Here is a 19255-nt window from a genome sequence, read left to right as displayed (position 1 = left end):
ATTTGATATGGTCTTTATGTTATACTAAATAGTAAGAATAGTATTTTTATTATAATATATATTTATTTGGAATAGATTGAGAAGTGCTGAAGTGCTGACAGAGGTAATAGTGGGGTGAAAATCATCTTAAGTTTCCCTTTGTGGTTGTAGCTAAATATCCACTCTGGATATTTATATATCCATCTATAAATTATCCAGTCTGGAATAATATAAAGGCACCCGCCAGCCACAATGCCTCTCTGGAGGGGTGGTGGGAGGGAACTCTTGAGAAACATATCTTTTAACGCCTGTGCATCTAGATTAATTTTAATAGTGTTAAATAATGTTTAGGTTTATTGTGAATTGCAGCACAATTGACCTAATCAAATGTGAAGTGTTAGATTACTTAAGATTGCAGGAAATAGGCAAATCAATCAAAATATTTGTCTCTCAATTTAGTTTGATATGACCCTGAGCTTTAGCCTCATATAAAACCAAGAAGAGGACGTTTAAGTTGAAAACTAAAGAAGATTTTTATTAACTTGGACTGAAAGAGCTTTGATTATAATCTTTCCCTGACCAAGGATATGTTAACTGCAAACCTTAGGGACTCCAGAACTGTAACAAATTAAGAGGAGAATGCTCCTATTTCTGTGACAGTGTCTAGAGAGTGTAAAGCAATACTACGTCCAGGAGGACTTTGTCTTGTGTGTGGCACAAAAATTTTGGGAGATTAAAAATGAAATTTGGGACCTAATAATTAGCGTTAGAAGAAACCAAGTAGCCTGGCTTGAGTTTAGGAGAGAGGAGGCACAGACTTTGGCCCCACATCTGGCTAAGTTTCTGAAAGTAAACAATCCTTCCTAAGGATGTGTGACGGGAAACTTCATTGCTAATCTGATCAAAGGGCATGGGCGAGAGATTGAGGACTAGTGATGTGTAGTACTCAATCCCTTGAGGGCTAGTATCCAGAACATGGATAGGATAGAAACATTTTTTAAAATAAAGGGAATATATTATTAGAACTGGGATGGGGAGTGAGGACAGTATCTTCCTGTGGTTATATGTATGTGTGAGGTCTTTGGAGGTAGACTGCTTGGCTTACAGGCTGCTCTATCCCATCTTAGAGATGGGTGATGATGACAAGTTGCCTAACATCTCTATGCCTCATTTTCCTCATCTGTAAAATGGGGAAATTTGAGTTGGTATAGGAAGCAGAGTGTCTTCACTGGTGTGCTGTGCTGCCCCATAGGAATCTATGGTGTTATGGGAAGCTGTTGCTGAAAAATAGAGATTTTAAATTATAAGAGGTTCTTGGGAATGCCTCCTTCACGTGTAATTGAAATCCCTTTTATGCTTATGTGAATTTTTCTGCGGTGGACAGGAGGCCTAGCTTCCTTTGGATTTTCAAAATTATTCAAGATCACCTAAAGGTAAATAGCCACTTCCCTAAAATTTCTACAAGTGGACAGGGCAGTCTGGATTTGTGTTGTAGATGATAGAGTATAAAACATGTTGGAGTTGACAATATGGTTTCCAATTTAACAAGGTGAGTATTGGAGCATGTGGAAACATTAGAGCAAGTATCAGAATAGGTAGGGGCAGAGGTATGTTCCCATGGCAACCAAAGGGTCTTCCCCAAAAGATACAGGAACACACACTCATAAGGACTTCTATTGGGACCATATGTGAATTAACCTTTAGGAACTTCCTAAGTTGTAGGGAAGATTGATTAGAGCTGTGGTCCCCATAATTCTGTGGGTACTTAGGGCTAAACCAAAGAAAGAACTACTAGGTTTTAATTTCTACTTTGACTTTTCTTTAACTCCACGTCCATGGTCAAGATATGTAATTATCTACTCCTATGTGTCCTCAACTAGAGCCTCTGATTCTCGATGACCTCTTAGCTTTGTTGTGTTACAAAGACCTCTGGTTTGATTCACAAGTGAGACAGTTACTTAAGTTAATCATGGTCTCTTAGAATTTGCTATTTGTGTTTTCTTTGTTCTTTGAGAAACTCAAAATTAGTGAGAGACACCCTCTAGGTAATGTCAACATTTTCTACTCAAACTTGAAATGTCAGCTGAGATTTAGAGATTACTTAGAAAAAGGTGGTAAAGTACACTGGGCTCTTTGGCTGGATCAGAGGAATCCTAATGTAATGCAAACATGTGTTCAAGGTGGCAGAATCAGTGGTCCTCGTCAAGGTAGTTTCATCTTAGTCTCTTTAGCCAGGTGTATTGTTCTCTGCTTCCTGGCATAGACTCTGTGCAGCTGTCAGAATGGGCCCTTCACATGTCCCTGCCCAGTGCATGCCTAGCTCTACCTCTGCTTTTGCTTGTGCTGTATTGTTTTAGTTCTTGGGATGACTCTTCATGTTTATCTCCAAATTCAACCCATTTTAAAAGTATTTCCTTACAAAGCCTTCACTGACTAATCCAGTCTCTAATGCTTCTCCTTTTTCATCATGTGTGTAATACTCCATTTGTTTCATCATGTCTTCCTCTTTGAATTACAAGCAACTCAAGAATGGGATGGTGGCAGAGACTGGCTAACTGTTCACCAAATCCATTCCCTTCCACTTGGGCATATAGCTAGACCACATTTTTTAGCTTGCCTTGCCTTGCAGTTAGATGTGGACTGAGTTCTAGCCAAAGAAATATAGACAGAGGTGACGAATACTACTTCCAGATATGATTTATTGAAACATCTTAAAATGGTCTTTCATGCTCTTTTTGCATATGCTGGCTCAATGAAGAGGCTTGTGAGATTCTCAAGAAGGTGGATCGTAATAAGGAAGAAGCCTAGGTCTCTGAAGTGTTATATAAAAGTATTCCATCAACCAGAAATAACTACATTATACTGTTTGATGGTAAGAAACTAACTTACCAATTTATCATGTATTAAGCCACTGGTATCTTGGGGCTTATCTGTTGTAGCAGCTAGTATTACACTAAAAAATATAGGGATAAATCATATTCTATTTCTTTGTTTCTTTCATAGTACCTAGAATAATTTGGAGAGAAGATTAATCAATACTGGCTGCTTTACAAAAAAATGATAATTTACTGACCATCACCTTTCAGAGCAAGGAGAGGAAGGATACTCTCTCTGTTCAAGTCTCAATAGTGGAAACAGGAAAAAGACAGGAGATGTTAGCAGTGGATGACCCAGTCTGAATGAACATAGGGTGGATAAAGCACTTAGGTTTGATCTTCTTCCTTGATCAATGGCATCAAATAAACAAACAGTATTGTTATTGATTATGATATTAAGTAAATATCAGGAAAGGTATTGGTATTGATTATTACATTAGATAAATGTGCAGAGTGGTGGCATTATTGATTTTTATATTCAACAAATATGGGGATGGACAAAACTCATACTCCAGCCAACTATCTTAAAATGACTTAAGGTTTTGAGTACAATTCTGGGACAGGAAGTTATTTTATGATGGATGTCTTAGAAAATCTGAGAACTTTCCTCATCAACTTTCTATTAAAAATAAAAGCAATTAGGGGCACATATGCATTTGACTATAAACCAAACATAGAGATTGCAGCATCGTCAGCAACAGACACCCATAGGATCTATCAAATACCAAATGTTGAACACAGCCCTTTAAGATGTGGGACCAATTAAAGAAGTCAAACTGAGAGATGGAATGCAATTGTAAAGAGCAGGAAAATTTTGATTATGTGCAAAATGTAAGCAATGTTATCTATAATTGGAGGCCCATGGTTGTGTACTTCTGAGGTGAGAAACTAGCTAGATGTGGAGGTGGAAGCAATCCCTCATCTATACATGCTGGGTAAAGGGAAAAATCAAAAGCTATTATTCAGGTTTTGACTGTGGGACAGGATGACATGGTTGTTATTTAAGCTTGTCTTTTTGAAAAATCCAAGGAAGAGTGAAATTATTGATTTTAACCAATATATTCTTCAATGTTAGTTTAAAAGGATCTGCAGAAGGAGTGAGGGAGAGATAGGAAAGGGAGAGTGGTATTAGTGGGAAGGCATTTCCCCATGGTGGGAAAGATGAAGGAAGAGTTAGAGAAGAGGCCATGGGAGGCGAAATCCCAATGTACAGAGTGAGAAGAATCTGTGGAAGGAGACGCAGAAGGAAGACTGTTCATATACTCAACACTGGCAAGAGTTGAAGACACTACTGAGGCTTAAATATTGATAGCTAATAGGGCCTGTATCACCTTATATTGTGATTTTTGGGGAGTTATTTATTTCTTCCACTAGGTTGTGAATTCTTTGACCCACAGACAATGTCCATTTATCCTCAGGTACTATATTATACATTTATGATTTTTGCATGCCTAGCTTTTATTCACCCTGTTTTCTGGTATCAGAAGCTATATTCTAGGTAATCATCTCAGTCAACTTGGTTCTGGAAGGTTGACTAGATTCCTGACCTCCCAAGGTAGGATGTGATCCAGCCCTGGTCAGTCAGAACAACAGTTTTCTTCTCCAGAGTGATTGTTCTGGGAATGAGAATGTGACTAAAGCTGTCTAATCATTTTAGGATATTTGTTGGAACTGTTGAGAAGGGAGAAAATTTTTCTGCTGGAATTGAGGTTGTGAGAATATAAGCCACATGGAGCTTCTTCCATAGACTGAGGCCAACAAATAAAAAGTAGAGTTGGGATCTTGGGTCAGAGAAGATTGAGAGACAGAGAATGAGAGAGGGAGAGAGGGAGGAAAGAGACAGAGAGATATAGAGCACTTCACTTAGACTAGCCTGTACTTGAAACCGAACTCCTGGACTTTTCAGTTATGCAAATCAAGAAATCTCCTCTTCTGTTTAAGCCATTTTGAGATTTTTGAACTGATTTTCTGTTCCTACCAACCATAAAGCTCCCTCGCTAATGTAGATCCTCTATGCTAGCATAGTCCTAGAATGTTACACTCACTCAACATTTGTTGACTTATTGAGTGCATGAATATATGAATAATTTTCACCTACCAAGGCTCATGATAATTAATTGCTGATCCAGGATGAAATCACACAATGACTAGCACCTAATTTATGACTGGTTCCATGACCCTACCTGATCTCTTCTCTCCCATCCCATAGCATCATGTGCATACTGCTGTCATAGCACTTATTGCACTGTATTCAAATTATTTGCCTGTCTTTTCCACAAGACTGAGCTCTTTGAGGATAGCAGTGGGCGTCTTCACCTCTGTATTCCTGGGCCCTACTGAACAGAGGCTCAATGAATGCAGGATGGATTGCTGTCCAGCTTGCCCAGGTGGAGTGATCCAGCCTTGGGTCTCATTTCCAGCTCAGGTCTTTACACTGGCTATTGCCTTGCCTCGACTACTCTTTCCCCAACTCCATTTGGTTGACTCTTGTTAATCAGGTCTTAGCTCATGTCTTTGTTGACTACGACCATTTAATGTTGCTCCATCAGCCAGGGTCTTCACATTGCCATACTGAATTTTCTTCATAGCCCTCACTGCTTTTGAAGTTTTCTAATGTATTCATGTTTGCTGTCCATCTTCCATGACAGCAGGGATCTTATCTGACTTGCTTATCACTATATTCAGCACCTGGTGCAGAGGAGGCACTCAATAAACATTTGTGGAATGGACAAACTAGGTACATATCATTCTTAGTAGAGAAGATGCCTCTGACTCAGAATAAGGTGAAAGAGAATCTTAAAAGATACCTAAAAACTTCTTGTGACTAAGGAGAGGGAATTCAGTACATATTAATTAATTATCTTGCTTCTAATGCAAGAATACTGAAGAAAGGTTAAACCAACAATGTGTGGTAAACAATAGCTAAGGTCTTCTGACTCTGAAATTCTTGATTATATTATTGCCTATTTTATACATTTTTCTCATTAATATTTGGAAGAGTAATATTTAGGAGAAAAATTTTTTTTTGGCCACTCACATAAAGCCCTTCACCACCCCAGCAAATCCTTTGCTTGGGCTGTGGGCAGTCTGACCCAAATGAGTAGCAGGTGGTGAATTAATTGCGTGATTTGCATTTTTGAGGGGCGTGTGTGCAGAGTTTTGCTTATACTGGTCTAGAGTTCTTTGTATTAAAATTTGCTTATATTTAAAGAAATAAGAGCCGAGATATTGCCTTGCTTTTGTCATGGTTGTAGTATAATCCACCATAAAAATCTTAATATAATTTCATTTTTCCCTTGATTTAATGCCACTAAAGAAGGCAGCTTTCAGTCCGAGGAAACAAATCTACTTTTAGGTATACCTGCATGCAAATGGGCTATGGAGGTGGCTAATCTTTTACATAATGAATTAGGGAGTTCTCTTTTCAGTGGAATAGATGTATAGATTAATATACGAAGATGAGGCATATGGATACGTGGAATCAATGTAAGCCTGGTTAGAGATGACAAAGAGCTTCATGCTCGAGTGCTTTGCAGCGTAATTCAATAAAACAAAATGAAAGGCAAATGCTTGAGGAGCCGAAGAGAGGATCTTTATGAAAATATTAAAACCTCTGTACAAAGAAAGTCACATGTTCTTCTCTGATTTGTTCCTAACATCGCAATGTAATGAATGGGCCTCTTTTTGGGGGAAGGAGCTTTGTGATTTTTAACAGAGCAACTGAAAGGAACCATTTTGAATGTAGAAACCTACTCTTTGGTCTTTAACTGAAAAGTTAAACACACTGAAATAAAACTAAACATTTTTCCATTAATTTGTAAAACTAAAGTATAATCCAAACTGAAATGGCAACAGCGTGAAAAGCTATTTGCAGGCTGGCAGCCGTCTCTGATTCCATCAATTTGTCTTCTAGTCTTTGTTGTGATTCTGTGTTTCTCATGGATCTCCAGAGACAGTTCCTGGCTTGAGGAGAGAATATCAATAGTCTGCGTGTCCTCTAGGAGGCTTCCCTGCGACAGCCACAGTGTTTCTGCTCATCAGATCTTCTCTTTGTTTTAATGACTGTGGTAGAACAACAAAAATTATCCACTTTGGGGAAACATGAAAATCAACAAAGCAATAACGTCTGAGTAAGGATATAATTTTGCTCCCTTTTTGTGCAGTAAGCTCAAACCCAAAAAGGAAAAATCAATTGGTGTCTTTTCTGGTATTTCATAAATCCATAATTATATCACATGCGTTTAAAAAATGAAGCAAAGGGCTAAGTAAATTGAACAGAACTTGCAAAGTATAGGTGGCGCACTGCAGTGAAATAAGTACCAGTCTTTCTGACTGGGTCTGGATGGCCTAGTTTCTGGTCTGAGTCCTATCAGGTGACAAGTGGGTCACCTCTGATAAAGTCCTTAATTCCTCTAAACTCTATATTTCACACCCATAAAATGGAATAACAATATTTGCTCTTCTAACCTCACAGGACTAATGAAATATAAAATGACATGTACGTAAATGTTCAGAAAATGTTAGAACTGTGTGTGAATATAATGTGTTATCAAATTATTAAAGGAGGTATAGTTTTCTTTAATATTTACCCCATTCTTTAGGAACTCTGTCCAGTAAATCCTGCAATGTTTGTTTGTAAGAGAATAATTCCTGTTTTTCAGTTGTTCACTTTGTATTCTAAAATATTTGTGTATATGGATATACACATATATGTATATGTAAATATTTATATTTTTCTGCTTTTTTTCCCTCTCTACCTTCTCAACCCCCACAGCCTTTCCTGGCTAACTCTTGCTTATCCTTGAAAATTCAATTCAGTGTTACTTCCACCAGGAGACCTACTCACATCCTCAAGGCTGGTTTGGTGCCCTTTACTGTTCTTTAAAAAAAAAAAAAAAAAAGAGGTGAAAGAACTGTACACTGAAAATTATAAAGCATTATTGAAAGAAATCAAAGAAGACACAAAGAAATGGAAAGATATTCCATGTTCTTGGATTGGAAGAATTAGTATAGTTAAAATGTCCATACTTCCTAAAGCAATCTACAGATTCAATGCAATCTCTATCAAAGTTCAAACAACATTTTTCACAGAAATAGAACAAAGAACCCTAAAATTTATATGGAACAACAAAACGTCTCAAATAGCCAAAGCAATCCTGAGAAAAAAGAACAAAGCTGGAGCTATCACGCTCCATAATTTCAAAGTATACTACAAAACTGTAGTAATCAAAACAGCATGGTACTGGCACAAAAACAGACACACACATCAATGGAACAAAACTGAGCCAGAAATAAACCTACACATTTATGGACAGCTAATTTTTGACAAAGAAGCCAAGAACATACAAATGAGAAAGGAAAGTCTCATCAATAAATGGTGTTGGGAAAACTGGGCAGCCATTTGCAAAAGAAAGAAAGTAGACCATTATTTTACCCAATACACAAAAATTAACTCAAAGTGGATTAAAGACTTGAATGTAAGACCTGAAACCATAAAACTCCTGGAAGAAAGCACAGGCAGTATGCTCTTTGACATCGGTTTTAGCAGTATGTTTTTGAATATTTCTCCTCAGGGAAGAGAAACAAACAAACAAAATAAACAAATGGTACTACATCATACTAAAAATCTTCTGCATGACAAAAGAAACCATCAGCAAAATGAAAAGACAATCTACCAATTGGAAGAAGATATTTGCAAATCATGTATCTGATAAGGGGTGAACATCCAAAATGTATAAAGAACTCATACAACTTAACAACAAAAAACCAAATAACCCAATTAAAAAATGGACAGAGGATCTGAACAAATATTTTTCTAAAGGAGAATACAGCTGGCCAAGAGGCACATAAAAAGATGTTCAACATCACTAATTATTAGGGAAATGCAAATCAAAACCACAATGAGATATCACCTCACGCCCATCAGAATGGCTATTATTAAAAGACAAGAAATAACAAGTGTTGGAAAGGATGTGGCGAAAAGGGAACCTTCATACACTGCTGGTGGGAATGTAAACTGGTGTAGCCACCATGGAAAATGGTATGGAGATGTCTCAAAAAATTAAAAATAAAACTACCATAAGATCCAGCGATTCTACTTCTGGGAATTTAACCAGAGAACATGAAAATACTAATTTGAAAAGATATATGCACCCCTATGTTCATTGTATCATTATTCACAATAGCCAAGACAGGAAAACAATCTAAGTGCCCATTAATGAATGAACGGATAAAGAAAATGTAGTGTGTATACATATATATAATGGAATACTACTCAGCTGCAAAAACACATGAAATGTCTCTGTTTGCGACAACATGGATGGACCTTGAGGGTATTACGCTAAGCGAAATAAGTCAGATGGATAAAGACAATTACTGTATAACTTCACTCATGTGTGGAAGATAAACAAACAAACACATAGATACAGAGGATAGATTGGTGGTTACTAGGGGGAAGGAGAAGTAGGGGGCAAAAGGGGTAAAGGGCACGTGTGTCCACATGATGATGGATGGCAGCTAGAGTTTTGGTGTTGAACGTGATGCAGTCTATACAGAAGTTGAAATATAATGGTGTCCCCCTGAAATTTTATACAATGTTATAAACCAGTATTACCTCAATAAAAATATAAATAAAAGCCACAAATACACATAATAATAATAATAATAAAAAACACCTCTTCTGTCTGTTGATTGCCCTTCAAAGGGTGACATCAGAACTCAAAAAAACCTCTTGAGTTTGTCTTACATTGCATTTTCCACACATCCTTATAATTATTTTTCTATCATCTCCTCTACAGGATTGTGAGCATCTTGAGAGTAGACTCTGTGTTTCAGTCACTTTTGAATTCCCAAAGCCTGCCACTGTTTTCACATGGTAACTCCTCAAATTTTGTTGTATTACTAATTGCTGGTCTTCTCAGATACATATAAAAGTAGGATGTTCTTATTCTGATGTGAGGGGCCAAGGACTAAATAGATTTACCTATTGCCATAATAAATTGAGTTTATTTTCTTATGATAGGCAGAATGATTCCCCCAAGATGTTCACATCCTGATCCTGTAAACTGTGAATACATTGTGTAACACAGCGAAAGGGATTTTGCAGATGTGTTTAAGATTACAAAACTTGAAATAGGGAGATCATCCTGGAATATCTAGATGGGCCCAATCTAATCAGATAAGCCCTTAAAATCAGAGAACTTTCTCTGGTTGGAGGCAGAAGAGATGCAGCAGGAGGAGAAGTCAGTGAGATTCCAAGTGTGGGAAGGAGTTGATGTGCTGCTGCTGGCCCTGAGATGTAGAGGGCTATGTGCAAAGAATAAGGGGAGATCTCCAGGGTCTGAGAAAGGTTTTGGCTGCAAGGAAGTGGGGACCTCAGCCCTACATCCAGAAGGAACTGAATTCTACCAACTGTGTGAATGCATTTGGAAGCAGCTTCTCCTCCAGAGCCTCCACATAAGAGCTCAGCTTGGCCTATACCTTGATTTCAGCCTGTGAGACCTATAGCAGAGAAACCAGACTGGACTACCTGGACTTCTGACATACAGAACTGTAAGATAACAAACTTGGGTTGTTACATATCACCAAGCTTGTGGTAATTGGTTATGGCAGCCAACAGAAGACAAATATAGAAATTATTTTAGTAGCTCCAAAGGTCAGATTCTGGAAACCTGTCATAAAGGTGGAATAGTCAGAGTCTGCAACAAACTACGGAAATCCCCGTTGAGGAAGCCACTGAGAGTTGTCCAGATTGGATTCCTTGGAATAGTGACAGCAGCAGTGGTGGGATTCCATTAGCGGCTGCTGCCACCACCCCAACCAAGTCCAGTGCAGGCCAGTCCATGAGCCCCTGGGAATGTACTTAATTTCTTCTGGATTTGAAGCTGGCTGCAAGTTAGATTGGGCAGGACAGGGCAGGGCAGAGCAGGAGAGGTGGGAGAAACAGATAAACCTAGTTTGGAAATTATTTTCCCTCAAAATTATGAATAATGAAGGTATTTCTCCCCAGTCTACTAGCTTCTAGAATTCCTCTTGAGAAATCCAGTGTCGTTCTGATTCTGTTCTTTGTACATGTTTTCTTTGTCCTCTCTGAAGTTTTTTGGATCTTCTTATCCCTGATGCTATGAGATTTTGTAATTTGTGATGATGCACCTTGGAGCTGTTTGTGTTGGTCATCGTGCTGGACACTCAAGAGGCCCCTTTTTTTTTCCAGTTCTGGGAAATTTTCCTGTATTATTTCTTTGATAATTTCCTCCCCTCCTTTTTATGTTTTTTGCCTTTGTAGAACTCCTATTAATATGATATTAGAATCCTAGATTGATTATATAGTTTTCTTGTTTTTTCTCTTCCATTAATCTCTTTATTTTCTAATTTCTTCAACTTTAACTTCTGATTCTTTTATTAAAATTTTAAATTTCTGGTGTCATTTTTGAAAAAAGATTAAAATGGTTTTTTTGTTATGTGTATATTTCTTCTTTTAAAAATAGTATTCTGCACTTATTTTTTGGATGTGATGTTTTTCTTATTTCTCTGAGATATGCAGGTTTCCTTTTGATTTTTCTCCTGCGCATTCATTATTTCTGTTTTCTCTGAATTCCATTTTTCCATTTTGTTTAGGCTCCTCTTTTTCATGTTAGAGACTTCCCTCAAATATATGTTGTCCTTGGCTGTCTGTTCATACGCGTTGTAAGGTTCTAGAAAGTTGAGTAAAAGTTCTAGGTGCTTGGTGGGTCAGGCTGACTGGTAACTTTGATCAGGCAGAACCTGTACGTCTTTTCTCCGTAGTTCTTCAACCTCTCTAGAAGTGAATACTAGAATTTACTCTTGGAGCTATACATCTGCATGGCGGCTTTCTGGAAACCATGACTGGGGGATGATGGTCTCCTGTATGGTTGTTAATAATCAGACACTAAAGTCAGACTGGCTGGTTTCAAAGTTCTGCTCTGTTGTTTATGACTTGTTTGATCTGTTTCATCATCTGTAACATGAAGGCACTAATAGTACCTATTTTATAGGATAGTTTTTAGGGTTAAGTGAATCAATGCATATAAAGTGCCTACAGTGTTTGAGACATAATGAGTGTTCAATAAGTTACCTATTTTTACTATCATCATTGTCATCATTACTAACTCAGTATAATTCGCCTGTTGTGCCTCACCCCTTCCTCCACTGCCCTAGGGTGAAGCTTCTCTGGTTCAGTGTTTCTAGAATGGAAACCTCCCACCTTCTGCCAAAGTGTAGGATGAACAATCTCTTGGCTAAGTAGAGTTGGAAAGGGGACCTAGGAGATTTACTGGCTTCTTATCCTGACTTTTAACCAATCTTCTGGATCTTCATTCTCATCCCTCAACTCTTCAGAGGTCCCCGGTGTCACCAATTCCCATGCCTTTCCGGAGTTTAGAGGCACAAGCAGGTTTTCTCACCATTGGATTTTCCATCTGGAGCCACTTAGTTTCCAGCCATCTCTGCCTGCTAAGTTGATGACCACCACTTGTCTACCTCTCTCTGGTCTCGGTCTACTATATATCTCCTCTCCTCTTCTCTTTTGCCTACTGGATTTACACCTTTCCTGTTTCTTTAATGGCAGTCTGGTTGGGTTTGAGGAGGAAATAAAAATCAACTTAGGTATTCACTTGGCTATGTTAACTACAAGGCCACTGACCTCATTTCTTCATCTATAAAGTGAGGAGTTACAGTGGATAAACTTTAAGGCATTTTCCTCCACTAAAAATCTTTGCTCCTGTGTATGGCTTAGATTTAATGTAATTCCCCACTGATCACAGCTAGATTTCCTATCACTTATCTTACTCTCAGAATAGTAGTGATTATTTTTGCTTTTGTTGTTTTGAATCTCTTTGAGCAAGAGACCTGCGGTGTAGCAAATTATATCTTGTGTACAAATTAGAGTAAACTGACAAACACAGGTGACTTTTGTTCCTTTCGGCATCACACAGACCTTTTCAATACACCTGATTGATTGTAAAGGGAGCTCCACAAGCAGATGTGAGCTACTGGGACTCTGCTGATGGTAATCTGGGTGCTATAATATTTATCATGCTGTGCTATCTGGCAAGCAAGTAGAAGCCTTTAAACTTTTTGCTGTTTCCAAAAAAAAAAAAAAATTCTAAAAGAAGATGATACAGAAATTTAAATTAGAAGGAAGTTTCTTTTCTAGGGAGAATCACAGAGAATGTCCTGATAAGTCAATAAAAGTCCCATTTTATTTAAGATAGTTTAGGTTGGATTTTTGTCACTTGCATCCATAAGAGTCTGTGACTTATCAAGGGCAATGAAGATGGTGAAGGGTGTGTTGTCTTTCTCTTTGGATCTCCATTACATGGCCTGACACTTACAGTCTCAGTATCTGTCACCGTTTGTTGTGGTCGCTAGCATTAATGATTAGCTCTTGTGTGTTCTATTTTTGTATCCAGGAGAGAAACTTCCACAAGATAATGAATATTTCTAAGAAGGCGCGTTGTATAGTGTTTGAAATAAATAACAGCAGCTTAGAGTCTGGTGTAATGCATTGTGTGTAGTTTTTGTTTGTTTCAGTGTCATGGCATAAGGGATGGGAATACCTCCCTCTGAAAAGTTTTTGATTAAAGCAGGAATCCTAAATAATCAAAGTAAGGGAGACATAGACAATTTTTATCTCTGATACTCCCAATTACTTTGGACACAAAATACGATTAAAAGTTTATAGAAAAAGAGATGAATATTGACAATTTTGGGTTAATCAGTGACCCGTTCTTAAAAACATTCCTTTCATTTGGAATTAGTCTCTCATTCAAAATAATTCTCATCACATTTGGAATGGCTTTTTTATGGTAGTTATTATGACATATACTGTTGATTGACTACTCAGCAGACACTCCTTCCTTTATCCTTGCTAAAAGAACCCCAATTTTGTTCAAGTGAGGAGTGACCATATTCTTCAGGGACTTTGGGTTCTTCTGAGACTCTGGAGTCCCAAATCCAAGAGCTGAATCTTGATTAGTCTTAGGCAGCCATGGTTATTCCATCTCCCTTGCCATAGATTGGTTTAAGACTGAGCATGTAATGTGGTTTTGGCCAATGAAATGTGAGGTAAAGTCTATGGACTGGCTTCTGGGAAGGTTATCTTTGTTCCCGATGAAGGACTCAGAGAAAGGCTTTGTTGTGTGCGGATATGAAGTTTGGTACAACTATAGCCATTTTGCAACTATGAGAAGATGTTTTTGAGGACCTCACTGAACATGGCAGAGTAGAAAGTTGAAAAGAACCTGGATATCAATGATGTTGCCAAGCAGCTGACTTCATCAGCCCTGGGACAGCCTCATCTTTGAATTTTGTATTCTGTGAAATAATAAATTTCTTTATCATTACGCTGTCTCAAGTTTTTTCTTCAGTTTGTAGCTGAAGTAATCCTAACTGATACGGTAATAGACCAGATTTAATACTTTAACTCTTTTGACTAAAACTTTTCTTCTATGCTTCATCCAAATGTGAGAGAAGAATGATAAGAAAAATAAAAAAAGACAAAAGAATTACAAATATTAAAGAATCATTGAATGGTGGCACTGAATGGGATTTTAATAAATTATTCAAAAAACATTTGTTGTGATAGCTAGGTACCAGACGTAGCAGAGAATAACACAGACACTGTCCCTGCTCTATTTGAAAGTATAGCCTAGTGGATCTTAGAGAGTATTTGGTCTAATCTTTTTACACAGAAAGGGACAACTTTTATATCTCTCACTGTTGGTATAATTTTTGTTGTCACTTGATAAAGTAGGGTGGATCCTATTAGAGGAAAGACTGTAAATTTGTTATTCTTTTTGTTTTTGAATGTGCAGCTAGCTCTTTTGCTCATCTGAGTAACTGAAGATTTTGGCTATCCGAGTTTGGGCCTGGAGCTGAGTTTGAGTATAAGAGTTGGAGACAACTGAATTTCTGTGCATAACAGAGTGAGAGGAATTTGGAATTACTTGGACAAAGTGGGTGTGCGCGTGCACATGTGCGCACTTGCATGCATGTGCATTGGCAAGATGGTCCATGACTGGGTGCTAATTGGAGTAGGCAGACCAGTGAGAAATCCCTTGTGTCATGGTGGCCAAAAAGACTTTTAAGATGAGATGACTAATATGTAGTTTTAAGTTATTTGCTGTGTCATGCAGGAGTGTAACTCTTTGGCAGTGACCTAGAAAACTTCAGCGAAAGTTTTGCTACACATCACAGGCTTTGTTCCCTTCTTGAATGAGTGGAGAATCAGAGAGATAAAGGATTGACCTTAAGGCACAGAGCAGAGAACAAGAATTCAGCAGAGGCGGGAAATGGGAGAGAATTCAACAGGCAGGAAAATATACCTCATTCCCCTATCTTTCTCTCCTGGGGAATTTTGCAGATATCTTCAAGAGAGCTCTGGAATTAACACTGGATGTGGAATGGGATTTGACCACTTTAATTTGCATTTTAAGGGACATTGGATTAGAGGCATACCTGCTGGTGGCTGCAGGACTCATCACAATAGTAATTACTCGATTATTAGGAATTGCCTTCTCCTGTAGACAGCAATCTCCCTGAGGGCAGGGATTATGTCTGTTTTATCAATAGAGTTCACATTGGGTAATGCTTAACCCACAAAATAAATATTCAATTAGTATTTATTAAACAATTCCCTCCTGATAGGGAAAGACTGTCATTTAAATATTCAAGCATTTCCCCTCCTCAGCTTGTTGAGGAGAAGTGGCCTACACCTCCTACCATCTCTCCCAGGAGCTTGCGTCTTGCCAGGGGGGCTCCCGGGCCATCATTTACTGATTGTGGGTGATGGGGAGACCAGGAGAAGTTGAAAGAGGCCAGCCAGGTTGATGTTGGAAATGTCAGAGAACTACTGACAAGAGAAAAGTATTAGATACAGATGCTGAGAAGGGAGAAAGAGAAGAAATCTTGTGGGAGTTGAGTTTGAGAGATTTTGGAAGCTCAGAGAGGGAGAAAGTTTTTGGGGGCGTGTGCAATGCATATGAATGCACACACACACACAGATAAGATATCTGTGTAGATGAAAGGTGACAGGAAAAGCTTGTTTCGATCAGTTTTGCTGTGTGTTATGAGTGGGATTTCTTTGGACAATTTTAAGTGGATTTCAATAGAGATATAAATTGTTTCTTGGTTATTTTTGGCTGTATTTCTTTGAATGAGACTCCAGGCTAAGGCTGACTTCCCGGTGAGAAAAGGCCAGCTTGGCTTTCTGTGGGTCACAACCTTGTGTGGTAAACTGAGTCTCACACTTTGGTATCCCCCACAGTGCCCCCCAGCACTCAGTAGGGACAGCAAATACTTGTTGCACAGAATGGAAACAGCTATAACCTAAGAGTGTATGCCATCCAATCTGATAGCTTCTAAATATGGGCAGAATTAGAGCAAAGGACTAAAATGAGGTACACTCTTACATTCATGTTCTTTTCTTTAGTAGATTTAACGAATGATGTTAGAAAATACACTGTGAGAGAAGGACATTCCATTTTGGGACTATTCCAGAAATATGCATGGGGGTCATTTAGACTGATCTTATTTTCCATTTGAGTTAATCTGTGGGAAGCATATCACTCCTTGTTACCAACCAGATCCTTCTAAGGATCTTAAAATGTCCAAATTGGATTTTTTCCCCAAACACCTAAGACTCACAGAAAAGTCACAGACTGGCCAGAGTCTAAGTGACGCCTCCCTGCTGGAACTCAGTGAAACAATGACATTCATCCTTGTTCATAACACATCCCTGAGGTCATGGTTCAGTGGAATTAACTGGGTTTAAACAAAATGGAATCTTAGGTAAAAAGTTTTGCTTCTGAGAAGCCATGTTTTATTTTGTGGCTAATAGAGCAGATTCTTGTGTCAATCTGGTGATAGGGTGGGGGCTTCCTGAGAGAAGCAGGGGTCCTGGACTTTGCAAACGTTGGATAGCCCAGTGGTGAGTTCAGGGGGCCCCTGCTATGTTCTTACAGAGGCTGCCCCAGAGGGACAGAGGACCAGATGCTTCATTCAACGAACAACAAATGGTGGGTACCTCTGTGAGAGGTCCAGTCCTTTCCTTAGCTGCTCATTTCCATCTCTCTTACTCCTGCACTTCCAGGAAGCTAACAGGAAACAGCATCTGTTAAAGTAAAAGGAAAATGCCATCTCTTTCTTTTTGTTTTTAGAGGCATTTTGAAAACCCTAGGCTGACATCTGACAACTGACATCTGACAACTCTTACAAGTGCTTTGGGAGAAGGTGTGATGCCCGACAGTGACCCAACAGGAGACGCAATCCCTTTGGAAGCTTCCAGACCCTGCTCTCTTCACAGGGCCGAGGTGTTGAGTCTCAAGCAGATGAACCTGGCAGGTTATTTAGGACTGTGTCAGGTTATTCAGAGGAATGAAACCATGACAAACTGACTGGAACCCTGGCTGTCTGGGAGAAGCGTCAGCCAGAGGCCACCCTGCCACATTCTTGTCTGCCTAAAAGAAGAAAAAGGAAGAACTCGTGATTCCCAGCTAAAGGCCTAATGCTGGAGGCTGCTTGGGCAGATGAGAAACCCAGAGAAAAGAGGAACTAAAATGCATGGGTATGCATTTGGAGAAGTGTTTATTCCGCCTTGGCGTGGAGAGTATCTGCTGAGAAGCTGATGATGTGGTTTGGGTTTGCGTCTTCAGTGTGAAGTTGAGACAAAGCTCAAGGGACCCATTCACTACATGTGGTCTCCAGCCCTTGCACCTGTGGGACTATTAATGCTTGGGGTTAAGGGCTTCTGGGACCCAGTCAGGGTTTGAGGTATGGGGAATGAAATGCTCAGAGAAATGCTTATCGTTGTAGAGGCAGAAGAAATCCTACGAAATACCTAAAGTTGCTTAAATTTAGAAGCCTTTTCTAAACACAAAAATATTGCATGCGTACACACACACACACACACACACACACACACACACACTTCCCCAGGGGCAGTACATCTTTAGTTATTTGTTTTCCTTCTACTCAAGAAGGGGAGAGAATGCCATATAGGTGGGATGAATCAAATGGGATTATTTTAAAATGCATTTCCCCTCCCCATTCTACAGGGGATTGGAGAGGATTACGTGCAGCTTTCATGAAAGGTCTTGTGCTCCTCTCTGGGAAAGGAACTGTAAATGTCAAGGCATCAGTCTCCTTGATAACAGCTCACACAGATACCGGCAGACCAGCAGGGAGGGAAGAGCATGGCTGGCCACGCACAGTGTCACCTGCGCTTAAGGAGACCAAGGCCCCAACAGTCCAGTGTAGCCAAGAGATGGAGAGGGGAAGACAGTTAGAGATGGGGGAGGGGTGGGGTGCCCGGCACACTCCACAGGTACAAACCGCCCTGCAGAGGGTGTGGCACAGCATAAGCAGCAGGCTTAGCAGCTGCAGCCCCCTCTCACTTCTCCGACTCAAACACCAGCTGCCTCGTACACACTTGGTGTTAACAGAACTTCTCAAACCCCGATGTGCACGCGAGCCACCTGGAGATCTTGTTAAAATGAAGTTTCTGATTCAGTAGGTCCGGAGCAAAGTCCCAGATGATGCTGATGCAGCCGGCCCAGGAACCATGCTCTGATTAGCAAGGTGTTCAGAGAATCTCAATTCACAGGTGTGCTCTAGGTAGCACAGCTTCAATGGGAAGGAGAATCAAATTATATACAAACGCATTCAACTCGCACTAGTGTTGGGAGGAAATTGTGCAGATAACTCCTAAATCTTTTGGATTTGGAATGCCTTGTAGATAGAAAAATCTCTGTCTACAGCTGACAGCTAATATGGGGCTGTTCGGCTCTATATTAGGATGGCTTAGCCATTCCTGAGCACACACCAGCTGAGGGAAGGAGCATGCTGGGCCAGCAGGGGGAGGCGAACTTGGCATGCATGTTGGCCGAGGACTATCTCTCAAGCGCACAGCCCACATGTGCATGGTTGGGAGCTCGGCTTTGGCGTGGCTGCTTCTCCTCTGGTGGAGCTAGAGAAGGGAGGTTGGCACAGGGCTCTTAAGGGCCATCCCCCTTCCCCTGGTTTCCCAAAATGAAGAAATTTGAGTAGGTAGGAAGAAATAGAAATGACAGCAAGAGAATAAAAGTCAGGAGATTGTTTGGGTTTCTATTTTTACTTTTTGGAGGAGAACAAAACTCCCTAGGATGAATCAAGGAGAAAAACATTAACAGAAAAGGAAAAAAAAGAGATGAGTGATGAAGAGAGGAAGGACATCTCCTTGCTAGATAAAACAGATTTGTGAAATATATTACATTCATTAAGATTTTTCTCTGCTTATAATGTGTGCTTTTTGGAGGCTTTTCTTAGCATTAACGGACGCTCTGGGAGAGGAGGAAGTTGGCAGAGAGAAGCCTAGCAAATATATAAATAAGCTTTGGAGGTTT

General features: G+C 39.5%; 1 long non-coding RNA gene across 1 annotated transcript in view; it reads left to right on the top strand.

Moving 5' to 3' along the window:
• LOC123283251 (uncharacterized) overlaps nt 1-17883 on the top strand; it is a 141178-nt gene extending 123295 nt beyond the window's left edge. The window contains exon 3 of the long non-coding RNA XR_011502654.1: nt 17033-17883. This is a non-coding gene — a long non-coding RNA (uncharacterized lncRNA). The remainder of the gene's footprint in view (nt 1-17032) is intronic.
• Nucleotides 17884-19255: the final 1372 nt, after the last annotated feature.

The sequence above is a fragment of the Equus asinus genome, chromosome 4, assembly GCF_041296235.1.
Source record: "Equus asinus isolate D_3611 breed Donkey chromosome 4, EquAss-T2T_v2, whole genome shotgun sequence".
NCBI lineage: Eukaryota > Metazoa > Chordata > Mammalia > Perissodactyla > Equidae > Equus > Equus asinus.
The sequence above is the reverse complement of the archived record's forward strand: the minus strand, read 5'-3'. Positions and strand labels throughout refer to the sequence as shown.